The sequence below is a fragment of the Sphaeramia orbicularis genome, chromosome 18 (genome assembly GCF_902148855.1).
Source record: "Sphaeramia orbicularis chromosome 18, fSphaOr1.1, whole genome shotgun sequence".
Taxonomy (NCBI): domain Eukaryota; kingdom Metazoa; phylum Chordata; class Actinopteri; order Kurtiformes; family Apogonidae; genus Sphaeramia; species Sphaeramia orbicularis.
Window position 1 is genome coordinate 19,872,907 of NC_043974.1, and position 16,488 is coordinate 19,889,394.

Sequence of the window (16,488 nt, forward strand, 5' to 3'; positions counted from 1 at the left end):
CACCATTTTTCATTAAATGTCTGTAAATTAGTCTGTCCTGTAATGACCTGTATATTGACGGATCTGTGTGAATTGTGGAATGTGTCTAATGTCCTGTCCTTTGCTGCGACCCATGTCTGCAAACTGAATTGCCCCTTGGGGATAAATAAAGTGATCTGAATCTGCATCTAATCTAGAAACCCTGAATTAATTTAGAATAAGTTTATCATGTGAATCGACAAAGAATGAAAAGCTCAGATGTAAGTGGCGACATCCTACAAATGTTTGGAATTTTAACAGCACAATTTTGGCAAAAAAGTCTTATTTCAAGTAGAATCTACTTTCTTAGTTACCATCAACAAAGCCTGATATTGTGATTTGTTCAACAAACTCATTTATTCACTATTATATTGTAATCGCTTCAGTTATCTTTAATGGTTTTATGGTGTTACTGAACTTCTATTGTTTTTATTATCATTGTCTGGCCAAGGTTCTTGCTGAGATTCTTTCAATTACTCTTAAGGTTTTATCGTTTTTATTGTTCTTATCTCTACTGTTTACACAAGTATTGCCAATGAATGCATTTACATTCCTACTAATATTCCACAATTATTCCAAAATGTGTCATGTAAACAATATCATCAGACTTTTTCCTAATGGGACATTTTCCAACTAAGTGTTATATGAAAAAAAAAAAATTACAGTTTTATGAGGATTCTTTAGACACAAATATATATTGTATATGTTGGCCTACTTTTAAAGATTACTACAGAGGAAATCAACAGGTTTGTGCAAATATCAAAAAAGTTGAAGGAGTAAAAGAAGACATGCTCAGATGCCGTTAAACAGGAATATTCATTTATACATTTCCATGTAAACTACTTATTGGGAATTTTGTTTATTTTTCAGAATAAGGGAGAATATCACAATATTTTATGCATGTTAACATAGTCAAGTAAGTATAATAATAATAGTATAAGTAATAATAATATAACAGTAATAGTTACAGTCATCAAATTCAATGGATAATTTTGATTTCAGGACTCTAAAGAAAAAATAAAAAGCATGCAGAGTTGCTGACAGATGGAAACAGCTTAGTGTAGTTATATCATGTCAGTAAACTGCTGATGACACTAAGAACATTACATCCCAAAACATTCTGATATCAATGTGTATTCAGCAGGCAAGCCAAATATTTACAAACGCCAAAACTCAATGTCACTTTAGGGGAATATGTTTGGATTTCAGAATCTGTTTCAGACATAATAAAGTTCAAGAATGCAATGAGTATATTTTTCATATTTTGTGACCCGTTCAAAGACTAAATAATGAATTAATCGCAAAGTATCAACAGTGTAACTCATAATGTTCAAGTTTATTTAGTTTCATTACATCTACAGGCTATATTTTGTTACATAGTGTACAGTGAAAATACTGTTTCTGTAGAATATTTTGGAATAAAATATTTAAATTAAAACTAAAATAATAAAGTTTTAAGACAGTGAGCAGCAGTACAAAAGAGACATGATAAAGTGTAGTGGCATACATATCTAAAAATGGGTAAAAGTGTCAAAATAATGTTATCATGTTAAAAATAATGGGAATGCATAAGGTTATTTTTGACATGTTACCCATGGAATACTTAACATACAGGTCTAGATGTATGACAAGTTATCTACAGAATCTGGTCCCCATTCCTGTCTTATATTGGTACTAGACTAAGTACCATTGTGTTGAAGGGCCTGGTGGACCATAAGTGAGAAAGTACAATATGAATCAACACATAGCAGATTACCTGAAATACTATGTACTTGATGATAATGATGCTACTGTGGTGGAATGAAAAAACAAAAAAACAAAACTGGGTGCTGTCTTTGGCGGGATTTCCCTTACTCTTATTTCTATGTATTATACATGATTTTTTTGTTTGTGTATGATTAGGGGTGCATATTGGCAAGAATCTGGCGATGCGATACAAATCACAATACTAGGATCATGATGCGATATATCACGATATGTCATGATAATGTTAAAAAGGCAATTTTTTGTTTTTCTTTTTAAAAAATGATTATTTCTTTGAAGAATTGAATTACATCAGAAATATGCACAAATACTAAACACATTTTTATTTGATCAGAACAGGATCTGATGCTGTATCACAAAATGTTCCTGTGTTAAAACTTAAATTGTGTTTTACAGACAATACAGTTTAAGATCCTGTTCAAATGTCCATATTCTATTAGTTCATAACTAACATCATAACATTGTTTTTGTGCAATCCCAACAAAGGAACTAACATTATTTAATAAAAGAGGGTTAAATAATAATAAATAAAATATAAACAAAAAAGAAAGACAAAAAACAAAAATTGACCACCACAATATCTGCGTTTGAATAAACACCTAAAAGTATCGATACAGTACTTTTTAATATCAATATAGTATTGTGAAATGAAATATCGTAATATATTGCAGAACCGATACTTCTTACACCCCCATGTATGACCCCATCCTCTGTTTTTGTTGTTATGGTTGTTTTTTGTCTAAGACAGCACTGTTTGTTGTTTATGTGCTTATCCATGCTGGTTTGTGTCTTTGTATATTTGGCTGTTCATAATGACATGTTGTATGTGTGAAGGAACAGAAACTATTATATTTTTTGTTACGTATGGCATAACCTTCCTTACATGTCTCTCCAGCCGCTTGCTTTATATTTGTATTTATTCTTTTTCTTTATTTTTTTGTGTGTTATATGAAAAACTCAATAAAGATATTGAGAAAAAAAAATAATAATGGGAATATCGGAAGTGGTGCAGCCTCTGTGTGCACAAAACAAATGAAAACTAACTGAATGCAGTGATCATAGTATGTCTTGTTTCTGTGTTTTTTTTCCAACACAGTAGAAAATACCAACACATTCCTTTCCTAATATATTTTCCAGACAGGACAAAACTCTGCCCCTATTAGCGTGGTACAACATTCAACCACTGCTCCCAGCTGACAGTCTGGACATAAACATGGCAACTTGTGCTGCTGAATTAGTGACTTTCCCTGCAGTGTGTTCTTGTTTTGCCCCTGCCCTGAATATTTCCACTGTGTTAAGATGAATAACAGCGTCACACACAAACACCTACTCCTTTTGCTCCTGCCTGGTAAACCACAGAAGTGGGCCAGAGCTGACTAAGACTGCTGCTGTCAGCAACATGATGGAAATCCAAGCAGGCGTCAAACGCAAATTAATAGGTCATTGAAACAGACGTGGTCAGAGGGATCCTGCAGCTCGACAGTGGGAGGAGTTCCTTTTAAGATGTAGTAGAGATAGAATATTTCTTAAGTATCTGCAAGAGACTGTGTGTGTGATGGGGTGGATGTTGGACACCTGCAGGTGACCTCCAGCTGTCCTGTTGAAGGTGTTTGGCATGCAGTTTTAAGCACAGTGTGCAGCAGTGTGTGTGCAGACATGTGCAACGTGACCCTGCTATTTGTGCCTGCAGCCCTCAGACTAGCACTATAAACACCCTGTCTCGCCACTGCAGCCAAACCAACCTGCTGTCACGCACGCCCCACCTGAACTCTATATTTAGACTGGCCAAAGGTAGGATTTCACAGGTTTAGACACACAGAAAACACTGGAGCGGAGCCTCCAAAATCCTTCTGTGCACTAAAAATATGAACATTTGTATTCCTGTGCTCAACAAATCCTTCAGAGAGAGCAACACAAACGCAAGGAGTGTCCGTTAAAACGTGTGTGTCGACTGTCGAGGGAGTGATTTCACACACACCCTCCCTTTTCGGCTTTGTGATGACGCGTTTGCAGATCGGTGCTGGCTCAGCTGACAGCAAGGGAGGCCTGATATAGGACATACACACACATATACACAAACACACACACACACTTAAACCACTGCAACTAGCACCACTAGTCTCATCTGCCTGGGAGGATCCCCTTTCATCATATGGTGGAGTTAAAGCAGAGCTGGAAACACACACACACAAACACACACGTACAGTGATCTAGTGACCTTGACTTCAGATCGTGTGGGGAGGCATCCCAGAATCCTTTAGTCTGTCACCACTGCACTGCAGCTCGCCCGGTGAAGAGAAAGCGAGAGAGTAAGAGATACTGAAAGCAACAAAAAAAGAGAGAGAGAGAACAGGAGGTGGTACCCCACATCCGATCACCATAGCAACCCAGCAAGACCAATTTCAAGCCTGCAAGGTGTTGGTGAGCGGAGGCGATGCTGTATCTCATGAGGGAAAGGAGCCGATTTGCAGATAAAGTGGCATCTCCATCAACCCACGCCCTGAATACTAACACATACAGCGTCTGACAGCACTGAGGGAAAGACGACACGAGACACACACACATACACACACACACACACACACACACACACACGTCCCTAGGGGAGTGTTACATTCACTGACAAAATCCAGCTTCTCTAATTGAATACTAGGAAGTTACAGACTTGAACTTGTCAGAGTGTGTCTTGGAGGTCGGCAGGGAGCCCGTTCTCATCTACACTCTGCAGACTCTGGTCCAGTTCAGGCCTAAATCATCCAACTCCTGCAGCCAAATGCTAATGATGAATGATGAATTATGCACAATGATCATTATGTCTTTGTCTCACCTCATAAAAAACACATCACTCAGCAGCAGACGCCCCGCCAAACATGTAAATACACACACAACAGGTAGCTGCTTGGATGCCAGATACCTGTTTAAGATGGGTTTTGGATAAATATGAGTAGGAGTTTGTCATTTCATATTACGCTCCATTGTTTTCCCCCAGCGTTTCACAAATCATTGCCTCCTGCACATTGTGTTCTTCCACACAGCACATGGGAAAGAAAACTCTGCAAATAAACTGCCAACGCCGCTCATCTCCTATTATTCATGCTAAAAAAAAAAAAAAAATAGTAAAAAAGTATTGAAAGAATGGAGACTGAATTATTAGTTTTAGCTGAAATTACTGACTTTAAGGGAAAATTACACCTAGTATTGCCCACACTTTTTACGGCTCATTTGATTCAATTCCAATTTTAGTCATTCATCACTTTGAGTCCAACAGTGAATGATCCAAACTATTTTTTTATTTATTTACTTGATTTAGAGAGGTTTTTTTCCAGCTCCAAGCTATCACTAATATCTCAGTCTTATGAAAATGAATCTCAAGGTGACTAAACAAAAGGAAGTATATAATTAAAGATGGAATACATAAAGAAATTTACACAAAAGGTTCAGATTCATACATAGTGCAACCAATTCTGTCTATGCAGGGATGGCATTTTAGCTCATTTTATATACGCTACAAACAAAAAGTTAAGGATATTTTTAATTTATGGGCTATTTTTTTCAGTTGGGATTCTTGCACAGTGCTTTTTACTTTTTTGAGTGTGAATTGAAACACGTTTTTTAATGCCCATACCTAGTTTTATTTACAAATGTCAAAAATGACAAAAACAGATGACAAAAAAAAAGAAATATCCCTAACTTTTTGTTTGTACTGTATATAAAAAAGTAAATGGATATTTTTAATTTTTGGGCTATTTTTTTAGTTGGGATTCTTGCACAGTGCTTTTTACTTTTTTGAGTGTGAATTGAAACACATTTTTTTAATGCCCAAACCTAGTTTTATTTACAAATGTCAAAAATGACAAAAACATGACAAAAAAAATGAAATATCCTTAAATTTTGTTTGTAGTGTATATAAAAAAGTAAATGAAGAAACCAAAATGTATTAGTAATCCAAACTAGTGCAGTAGGTTTAACAACACAGACTAAAATCACCTATTGTCAGTTGTTCTGTGCAGTAATTATGACTCGGTGTGTCAAGTATTAGGCATTTTTCGGTAATGGATTTGATTACAAACACAAAAATTGGCAAGGCTGAAAAAGATCAGTGATTAGAGCTGTAATTCATGCAGGTGCTCACACAGTCACTCAGCGACAGGAAATCCAAACAGATGCTCAGGGTTTAACAGCGACTGGGGGTTTCTGCTTAAAACAGCTGTTCGACAAACTCGTCTGAAGAGGGTAAACTGGTGTCTCACTAGTTATTCCAAGCTCATCCTTACACATGAATAAAAATATGTTTTATCTGTGTGGTTTTTTTTTTTAAAGCTCCACGTATCATTTCTCCTAATTTGGTCGGCTGTCAGTATCAGTTTCACATCTTTATCCAAACTAAACGCTGCATCATCTCAGTCGGTTTTTCCCAGATCTCACTCTACTTCTCCCCCTCCTCCTCCTCCCCCTCCTCCTCCATCCACTTCACTTCACTTTAGGTTACATTCTGTGGTTGAACTCCTGGGTTGCCATCCGCCCTCCCTCTGCTTTGTCAGTGTACCGTGCTGACGTCAGAGGACATCTCTGCCTCGTGCCGCTCCCAGAGGACTCTCTGCATTCCAGGCAGCTCACGGACCCTCCAGCCTTTACAGCCCGGCCTGGATGAGGCATCAGCACAGCCTCTCATACACAGTATACACAATTAACCCAGCTATGGTTGGAATTTGATCAATTTGATTCCCAAATAGTAACAAAATGTGGAAACGTGTGTTCGGAACATTCAAAAATAATGTGTATTTACTCAATCCACAGACATGATAAAAATCTTATTTAACAGCTTTAAGTGTTCTACTGACAAACACAGTATTTAAGAAACATGACACCCATACTTGGACTTCATTTATGTGTATACCATAAGTGTATTAAAACCTACTGACTCTTTTTTTGCAGTTTTTGGCTTATTTTCATGTACTCAGCTTAGAGGACAGCACAATCTGCTAACACTACAACGTGTCAGCAGGTTCGATTACCTGTCAAAACAACCTTAAGACTTGTATAATTACATTCCCCACTTTGCCGTGTGGTCCTTCTCTCTTCTAAAGTGAAGTGGCTCTTTTGCATATTTAACGTGGTCCTTCTTTCAAACTGTTGTGACATTAACCATGCATGTTAACTCCTAATCTAAACAGACATGTCCTGGGAGATCTCTATGTTTGGTGCTTACAGATCTGCATTTACAAGACAATACATCGGAGTTATTCTGTTTTTTTCCGCTCCAACTTCTACACAAGTATCTAAAATTCATCCGAAACAGGACCAACTAATACTTCACCAGAAAAGCACACACTGAAACCACAACATTTAGCTATTCATTAAACATTCTACGCCTCCAGTTTAGGCAATCAAGTTTTGTTTTTGTTTTTTTTTATTATTATTATGCCTCATGTTGTAATGGAGCTTGAATGCATGAATGAGCCGGTCCTTGAATTAAAGGCATATGACAGGTAAGTTCAGATATTTGGGAGGATGCTTGGTTTCTGCCAAACCCTACATTGTGCTACAATTGAGTTGTTACAACATACAGTGTGTAGTTTTGGAAACAGTCCAGAATGACGAAAGTATCCGAGCAGGTGCTTAAGGCTGACAAACTGACTGAAACTAGAACATTAAACAGTTAGACAGAAGTAAATAAAGAGCTCCTCAGGCCCATAAACTTTGTGCATTATTATCCAAAACAGGAGTTGGTGTTCGGTCATCTTTTCTGCTTCACTGGTTGAGCACTTCTGACTAAGGGTCAACAAAAGGTCGACTATTTTCCCATTCATTAAAAGAGCAGAGTTCACTTGAACAAGTGCCAAAAAGACAGAGCTGAAAGATAAGACAGCTTCTACAAGGCTTTACCATATATGGGCGCTCCTGTGTAGTGGGGGGGGTGGTGGTGAAGGAAGTGAGGACAAAGAGGGAGCGCTGGGAGGCTCGGATGTATCTGATGGAAAAAAGAGCGGGACCTGCCAGGGCTCCGTCAGAGAGCACAAGGGCCACAACAATGTACCGGCTGTCAGCAAACAGCAACAGGAGCACATTCAGCAAGAAAACACACACACACACACACACACACACACACACACACACACACACACACTGATGTCAGCGCAATATCACCAGCTTAAAAATAGAGCTGACCCCTATCCGTCAATTATTCATCTGTTGTGTTGTTAACAAGCTTTTCATGCTGTTATTTGGCTTCAGTTCAACATATAACAGCTCTGTCATGAAAACTACCTTTGTGTTGCTTTTAACACTTTGCACTGAGACTGCCGGTGATAAAAGTTGTAATTTGTTTTAAGGACACAATGTTCCCTTTCTGCTTTGTCTTTTCTGAAATCAGATGGATGCATGCTTGTAAAAGTTTTCATAACGGCATGGGTGAGTGGGTCAGAAAGTGACTTACCTCGATTTGATGTTATTTAATTCATTATTATTTGCTAAAGTAAAGCAAGTGGGATGCTTTTATTACAGCATTCCAGCAACTTTTTTCAGAAACGTGATGATCTGGACCATCAGCCCCTGAATACAGTCTAAACATTGTTAGAAATGCTTTTTATCTGTCCACTTCACTCTGAAAATTAGAGCTAGAACAATATCGGGGCAATATATTGATTTTTTTCAATATGAACCATCAGCCTTAATTTTTTTTTTTTTTGAAAGCCGATATTTGATCAGTTGTAAAAATGTTATAAGATACTTGATCAGGCACCTGTGTGGGCAGCACTTGAAGTTCAATAAATGTTAAAAGAGAACTATGTGTACAAGTATTAATAATTAAATTTATATTGCTGCATAAAAATCTTAATAATCTGAGTGTTTCAATTGTATTTTTCGGTCAATGTGCTGTAAAAAAAAAAAAAAAAAAAAAATTGGCCTTAAATATCGGCCTCAGAAATTGGCTGTAGAGATCGACCAATTTTTTTATTTTATTTTTTTTTAAATCAGCATCGGCCTCAGAAACACCCATATCAGTTGACCTCCACTGAAAATCACAGTAAACTATACAACACATACATTCCATTTTACAACAAATCAGACACTTGTGTCATTATTTTCTCAGTACTGTAGAGGTGCAACTCTTAACAGAGATGAGAAAAAAAAACATTACAGTTAACTTCTTAGCTACTTCATTTATCAGCTCCAAAAGAAAAATTATCTAATTAATTTTTTTTTTTTTTTTTTTAAATCAATATGGTATTTTACTTGTCATGCGAAGGTGCTCAATCCTTCACTATTGAGTCCTGAGTTTGAATCAGAACTAAATGACAGTAAAAAAAAAACCAAAACTGACATTGCAATATTGTTTTATATAATATAGACTGTGACATGGGGAATACTGGGGTTTTATCTGATTACAACTGAAGTAAGGAGAGTAATAATAAGGGCTTTTGAAATCCGAACCATCCTTTCTTGAATTTATGCACTTTACTATGGGCTTCAACAAAACAAATACAGAGTGACTTTGGAGGAAAATTAGCTACTCGTCTCATCTCACCTATGGTCAACATCATCCATTCTGTTGTTGAAGTCATTCCATACCACTGATGTTTTGTTTTTTGCAACCCAATCTCCTGTTCCTCACTCATTTTAAGATTGTGTTGCATTCATAACCTGTCAATGTTTTACCTACCTACCAGATATGGCAAATAGTTTTAGTGAAGCAAGTGTATGTTTTAAATCAGGTTTTGTCTTCCATTCATGTGGCTGGAATAGGGATGTAACGATTACCGGTATAACGATAAACCACGGTAAAATTGCAGACGGTTAGTATTACCGTTTAAATTCTAATTATCATGATAACCGTGTTTGATTACCACACTTTTAGGGGAGAAAACGCCTATGTAAAGATATGTTTTTATGTCAAATATGTAGTATAGTTTTAATTTTTTACAATTCTGATTTTATATACCTAATATTTGGAACCAATATTCACTTTCAAAGTCTTTGAAAAGGGTCGTTAAGCATCTTTGTGTTATTTATGCAATAGATTATATACATTTTTCAAATCGGATTTTATTTTTTTTTTTGTGTTTTCTGGCCTTTTGTGTTGATATAGTAGGTTAAAGTGAAAAAAATAATAGACAGATGATATAAATGAAGTTGTGCTGAAAACAAAGATACCAAACATGAGTATAGTAAACATTTGTTTACATAGTATATAAAGGCAAAATCAAAAGTACTGAAAAACGGCCAAAATAGGCTCAGACCACTAAGGGTTAATACTTGAATGTTTCTGCCAACAGAAACATTCAAGTATTCATTCAAGACACATTGTGCCAGTTATTTTATTTGGGTTTTTTTTTGTTGTTTTTTTTGTTTTTTTTCAAAATACAACTTGGTTAAATGATTTCAGTGTGTGTATAAGTACTTTTTGAACATTTTGAGCACAATTTCAACAATACCGCGATAATGATAACGGTGATAATTTTGGTCGCAATAACTGTGATACGAAATTTTCATATCGTTACATCCCTAGGCTGGAAAGAAATCTATTAAAATCGTCCACAATACTGAGAATTCTAATGTTTTCACTCAGTTCTACTTTCTATACAGTATTTAAATGAATATCAGACCCAGAACAATAACTGTGGATTTGTCACTCTTTTCTTTTGAGGAAAACTATCTTCAGTGTTGACGTGACTCAGACTTGTTAAATTGTGAGCTTGCCCTTCCCTTTTAATTCAACACAATGGGATGTTAAGGTAATACTGAACACTGGCCCCATCGGCGTCTGCACCGAAAACAAAGCACTTCATATTTGTGGCTTTAAACAAAGTTCAGCAAACAGAGAGGTCGAGCAGAGTCATGAATTCTAAGCAGGTATGACTCTGCATGTCTGCACCTAGCAGCGCTGATAAAGATGCTCTGTCAGACCTTTTTTAGTTCTCCACCTCCATTCTCTATTCTTTCCTACCGGGCATGAGTCCAACGGTCGCTCCACTCCTCCATCTAGCCCTCTCCCACACAGGGCTGATGGAAAACAGTGACCCCTCAGTGAACGAGAAACACAAAGTAACTCTGGCGAGGATAGAGGGAGCGAATGTTAAGGCAGAAATCCCGGCTGTGATGGCATTTCTGTGCGGGCTTTGCATTTTCACTGGATGTTTTGTTCGCCTTTAAGTGCCACGGGTGAATGGCTGTCTTTGTGGGGCAAAAGAAAGGACGAAATTGAGAGGAGGGAGGGGTGGGGGGTGTAAACAGTAGGCAGAGAAAGTGGGAGCGAAGGAGAGGAGAAGCGAATGGGAGAAATGTAGTTAGACAGAAGGCGAAGGGGGTGAATGTGAGGAGAGGGGAGGGAGGGAGGGAGGGAGGCGTGTTGGAAAGTCTTAACTAGGCAGCTGAAAAGCCTGGGTGAGCTCTGTGCCACGTTTGGTGCCAGGGGGTGAACGCTCCCCGCCGCACAGGCTCCACCATTGTTGTTTCCATAACAGAGTGCCACGCCAGCAGCCTGAGCACCACGCAACACAGCAGCAGTCCACAGCAGCCGACGAAAACAAGCAGGAGGACACCACCGAGGGAAAAAAAAACTGCACTGTACACCACATACTTGACATTTAGTAAAAGACTGTTACTTCAGCCAGTGTTTACCTCCTTCAACGCAGCCTGTGATAATATATCAGTCGGTTGAATGTGGTTATTTTGTTTCTGTTCACGCCTTCACATACAATAAACCTAATGAAGAAGAAGAAGAGCCATTGATTTGCAATTAATCCTAGAGCCAATAAACCACCAGAAAGCAGCTCTCCATGCTTAAAAAATTACACAACGACCTACTTGAATGATATTGAATGTGTACTTGTCAACGGTGGTACAACCGCAACAAATGTTTAACTTTTTCTCATCGCTGTTTAACAATAATGAAATGACATAACACGTACATCAGGGTGCTTGCTCTTTATCCAAATAAAAATTCCAGACTTTTTCAAAACTGCTATTTTTTCCCCAAAACTTTGCCTTTGTGTGCTTGTATACGTGCATGCCTACTTTTTTGGTTGAGATTGTATATGTTGTAGTAGAAAAGTTAATTTTAATAAATGTATGAATGAATGCATAATTCACAGTAAATTATGTTTTAGTGACAGAAATGTTTTCAAAATATATGAAAATCACAAAAGTACATGGATATCAAACAAACAAGTTTCACTAGAATATTCCTCTACCGACCAGTTAGTGAAATCATATCAAGTTTTTTTATGTTTTATAAGTGTTATATGTTAAACTTCCTCCCACTCCATTTTGAATATGCAAATGAAGTCATATTTTGTTTTTCATGTTTTCTTGCAATCTGTTTTCTTTCTATGAACTAATGTAGGATTACTTTGGTTTTTTGCATATTCGAAATAAACTGAGACTAAGTAACTAATACGCTTTCCTCATGTATTTCTTACCTTACGAGATTATGTGCCTTTGCGTGTACTCTAAAATTCCACAGAGGCAAAAAAGGTTTGTTAAGCATCTTTGTGTTATTTATGCAATAAATTATATAAGTTTTTCAAATCTGATTTTATATTTTTTGTGTGTTTTTTGGCCTTTTGTGTTGATATAGCTGGTGAAAAAATAATAGACAGATGAGATAGATGAAGTTGTGCTACAAAAAAGATACCAAACATGGGTATAATAAACCTTTCTTTATATAGTATATAAAGGCAAAATCAAAAGGACTCAAAAACAGCCCAAAAAGTCTCAGACTCCTAAGGGTTAAATGCAAATGAGCCACTTCACGCCCCACCCGTCCAGGTTGTTGGCTGTGCTGCTCTGACCCATTCAACCAACAACTGAACATTTTAGGTAATCAGCTCGAAGTTTGGACATATTTTCAGTATGGACTACAACCACTGCTGCTGACAAACAATTATGGCGTACTCAGGGAAATGTTCATCAGAAGTCTTGACCTTATATGTGCAAATGTCATGATGTAACTAGTTATAGACATAACAAATTAAGCAGGAATTAAAACAGGTTGTAGAAATCCACTCAATTTTTGCCAAAAATTAATATAAAGATAGCTTTGCAGCACCTGGAGGGTTCAAATTCAAATTTTTTGAACTATTAGTGTCCAAATACATAAATAAATGTACCAAAGACTAATAAAAGTGGGTTTAGCAAAATACGACCCCTTTAAAGAAGAGCTGTCCAGTCTTATGTGGTGGAAAATGACTTATAAATAGCGCAAGAAATGTGATGATGAACATGACTGAGATTAAATGAATTAATCTAAATGAATTGCTAATTGTGATTCGTCAGCAAACTCAGTCCTGAACTGAAGATAAGTAGAAAGATTTCACCATTCCTGTGTCTTCCTTTCACATGCCTTTTACGTACTTTCAAATGAAGTCTTGGGCTGCGGTGTGGAAAGTGAATGTGGACTGTCCAACACCCAGGTCAGGGCCAGTTCCATTTCAGGAAATAATCCCAACCCCAAAAAGCTCTTAAACAGACAAATGCTCTCAAGGAGATTTTATGTTCCCTTACTGGGTTACAGCTCCTCTGGCTTGTTTCCCCATAAACCAAAATGACAAACTGGCTCTGAAATGCAACTTTCCACGGCGCCTCCCCCTCTCAGTGGCCCATGCATGGGGCCGTGGTGTTGATTGTGGCGGATAAAGCCTATGGAGCCACCTGTGCTGGCAGGGCAGACAGAGGGCCTGTTGTGGCTGCAGCCTGGGCCAGCGTGGGCTTAACCGGGCCAAACGCAGGCCTGTAATAGCTGCCCTGCTGGATCTCGACACATAGACGCAAAACTACAGGGGAGGAACCTGCAGGAGGAAATGCACACAAACAGAAAAACACGCGGCTGCTTGAGTAAATTAGCTGGGGCATGCTGATGCTGATGTGCAAAGTGATTTCTGTGGACACATCAGCTTTCACGTGGCAAACAAGTGATTTTTACACTAAGTCCAGCAACACTGTGCACTGAATTAGGCTGCATTCAGTAGAGGTAAACCAACAGTGGGCTTTTACAGGCCGATGTAATAAGAACGATTGAAAACGCATGTCTGAAATTAACTTTTACTTTATTAGAAACCACATAAGTGTTCAAAGTGGAAAATAAGTGTTCTATGTCAGGGGTGTCAAACTCATTTTAGTTCAGGGCCCACATTCAGCCCAATTTGGTCTCAAGTGGGCCAGATCAGTAAAATGATAACTGTGAAAAAAGTAAAATTATATTATGATCAGGTTTACATCTACAAAGTTTCCTCAAAAATCTGAATAACATGAACAACTTGAATTATCTTAAGATAAACAAGTGCAATTTTAACAATATTATGCCTCAGTTTATCAGTTTACCATTTACACACATGCATTACAATCGCACAAAAGATTTAGTAACAGGCAGAATATTGGTAAAATTGCATTTACTTTTCTTAAGATATTTCTGTTTGTTCATTGTTTCACAGTTTGGTAATGTGAACACTTTCATGTAATTTTACTTTTTTACACCAAAAAAATAAAGAGAAAATTTGGGGTTGTCATTATTTATAGATTATCATGATAATATTTTACTGGTCTGACCCACTTGAAATCTAATTGGACTGTATGTGTCTGTATGTGGGACCTGAATTAAAATGATTTTGACACTACTGATTGTTAATATCTTCGGTGTAATTTTTGCATTTCACAGATTCACCCCGCAGGCCCTACTGGACCCTTTGGCAGGCCAGATTCGGCCCCCAGGCCTAATGTTTGACACCTGTGTTCTATGTTAATAAAAAAGAAAAAATTCTAAATGAAATGTATATCAAATGCAGTGTAATTAAACAATAAATGTGGAATGGAACATTAATTAACCATAAAAAAAAATCTACCTTGGAGCAATCTCATATTACCCATCAGCCACTATGTGCACCAGCTTCTACTCATTCTGATAGTGTATGTCTGTAGCGATCACACTACAGGCCCAAATGTAATTTTTTACAATTATATGTGACTCCCATCTGCTCGTAAATACAGGGGTTGGACAAAATAATGGAAACACCTTAAAAAATCAACAAAATATAATTTAATATAGTGTAGGTCCGCCTTTTGCGGCAATTACAGCCTCAATTCTCCGAGGTATTGATTCATAAACTTGTGAATTGTTTCCAAAGGAATTTTAAGCCATTCTTCAGTTAGAATACCCTCCAACTCTTTTAGAGACGATGGCGGTGGAAATCGACGTCTTACTTGAATCTCTAAAACTGACCATAAATGCTCAATAATGTTGAGGTCTGGGGACTGTGCCGGCCATACGAGATGCTCAACTTCATTAGAATGTTCCTCATGCCATTCTTTAACAATTCTAGCTATATGGATTGGGGCATTATCATATTGAGGTGAAGGTGTTTCCATTATTTTGTCCAACCCCTGTAGCACGAATCACATTGAAAATGACCTTTTAGGTACACTTTTCTGCAATGCAACCTCAGTCTAAGCATTCATGCACTATTTACATCACATCTGATAGGAATAACTGTGACAAAAAAATTAAAAAAAAAAAAAATCAGTTGTTTCTCTTCATCCTCATTCTTGATATCACTGAATCTGCACATCAAAATTTACAAATGAAACCGTAAATGTCGACTTCAGAGTTATCTAGAGCAACTGATACCAATTTGAGTAATAAGAAATAAAGCCTTTGATTCAAGCTCCTTCAGTATGAACATATTTAATGATTAATAATATTCCACTTCAGGAAACACCAATGGACAAATACAGGCCAAGTGCAGCCTCAGTGGTATGTATATTTACTTCAGTGCGACTGTGTTGTTTGTGACGTCTTTGTTATTGTTCTGTTGTTCACTCCAACATTCCAATATTAGCCACATTAAATAATCTGAAGAGCCAAACAAAAAAACAATTAGATCTGAGCAATAAATCTGAACATAACATAAGAGCTGACAGCGAGAACTTCCTCAGTACTCTGCCATCATATCCCAGTAGTTTGAGGACTGACCTTGGGTCCTTAAACCCAAAGATGGGGATAAAAACAGTAATAAAACATTCCTCCATTTAAAGGTGGGGTAGGAGATCCTGGAAAAATGGTTCAAGCAAGCTACATTTTGAAAATACACAATTCAGAAGTCCAAACCCCTTTCTTCAGACTTCCCCCCCAAAGCCATGCCTCCATTGTATTGACTGTATTCACAGAGGGGGGAGGGACAAATGGCAGTTGAATTTGATAGACCTATCACCATTCAATCATTTCGATGGGCCAGTTTAAATGATTGGATGGTGTTTTTTCTGTCCTGTCCATTTCAAAGGTGACTAAAATTTGTTATTTTTGTGTTAGAGCATTTAATTAATTGGTTGCAATCGGGGTGTGAAGGGGATTTTAAGAAATATAGTAAAAAATGCTCCAAGAAAACATCTCCTACCCCACTTTTAATTCATTAAATGACTAGGGCTGCAACCGGGGATTTTTTTAGTGGTGATCAGTTAACTGCTTAAGGCTCATTTATGCTTGCTTTACATACATAAATAGGTACATCCGTTTCTAACGTTGTCATGCGTCACTGCCTTCATACTTCCTGTATGTTGGAATGAGCGCTTCTTAATCAATCCACCAGAGGGCACCACTCAATTATCATACTGGCCGAATACCACGAGGAAGAGTTAAGCTTTTTGAGAAGATGAAAGTCAATAATAACAAACATGGCGATGACAGAGGATGTTTTACTAATGTGGATACTAATG

At 37.3% G+C, this 16,488-nt stretch overlaps 1 protein-coding gene across 1 annotated transcript in view; it reads right to left on the bottom strand.

Annotated features, from left to right (window-relative positions):
- Positions 1 to 16,488, bottom strand: part of LOC115438741 (serine/threonine-protein phosphatase PP1-beta catalytic subunit) — a 40,661-nt gene that overhangs the window by 14,194 nt on the left and 9,979 nt on the right. The gene's annotated exons all lie outside the window — the stretch shown is intronic.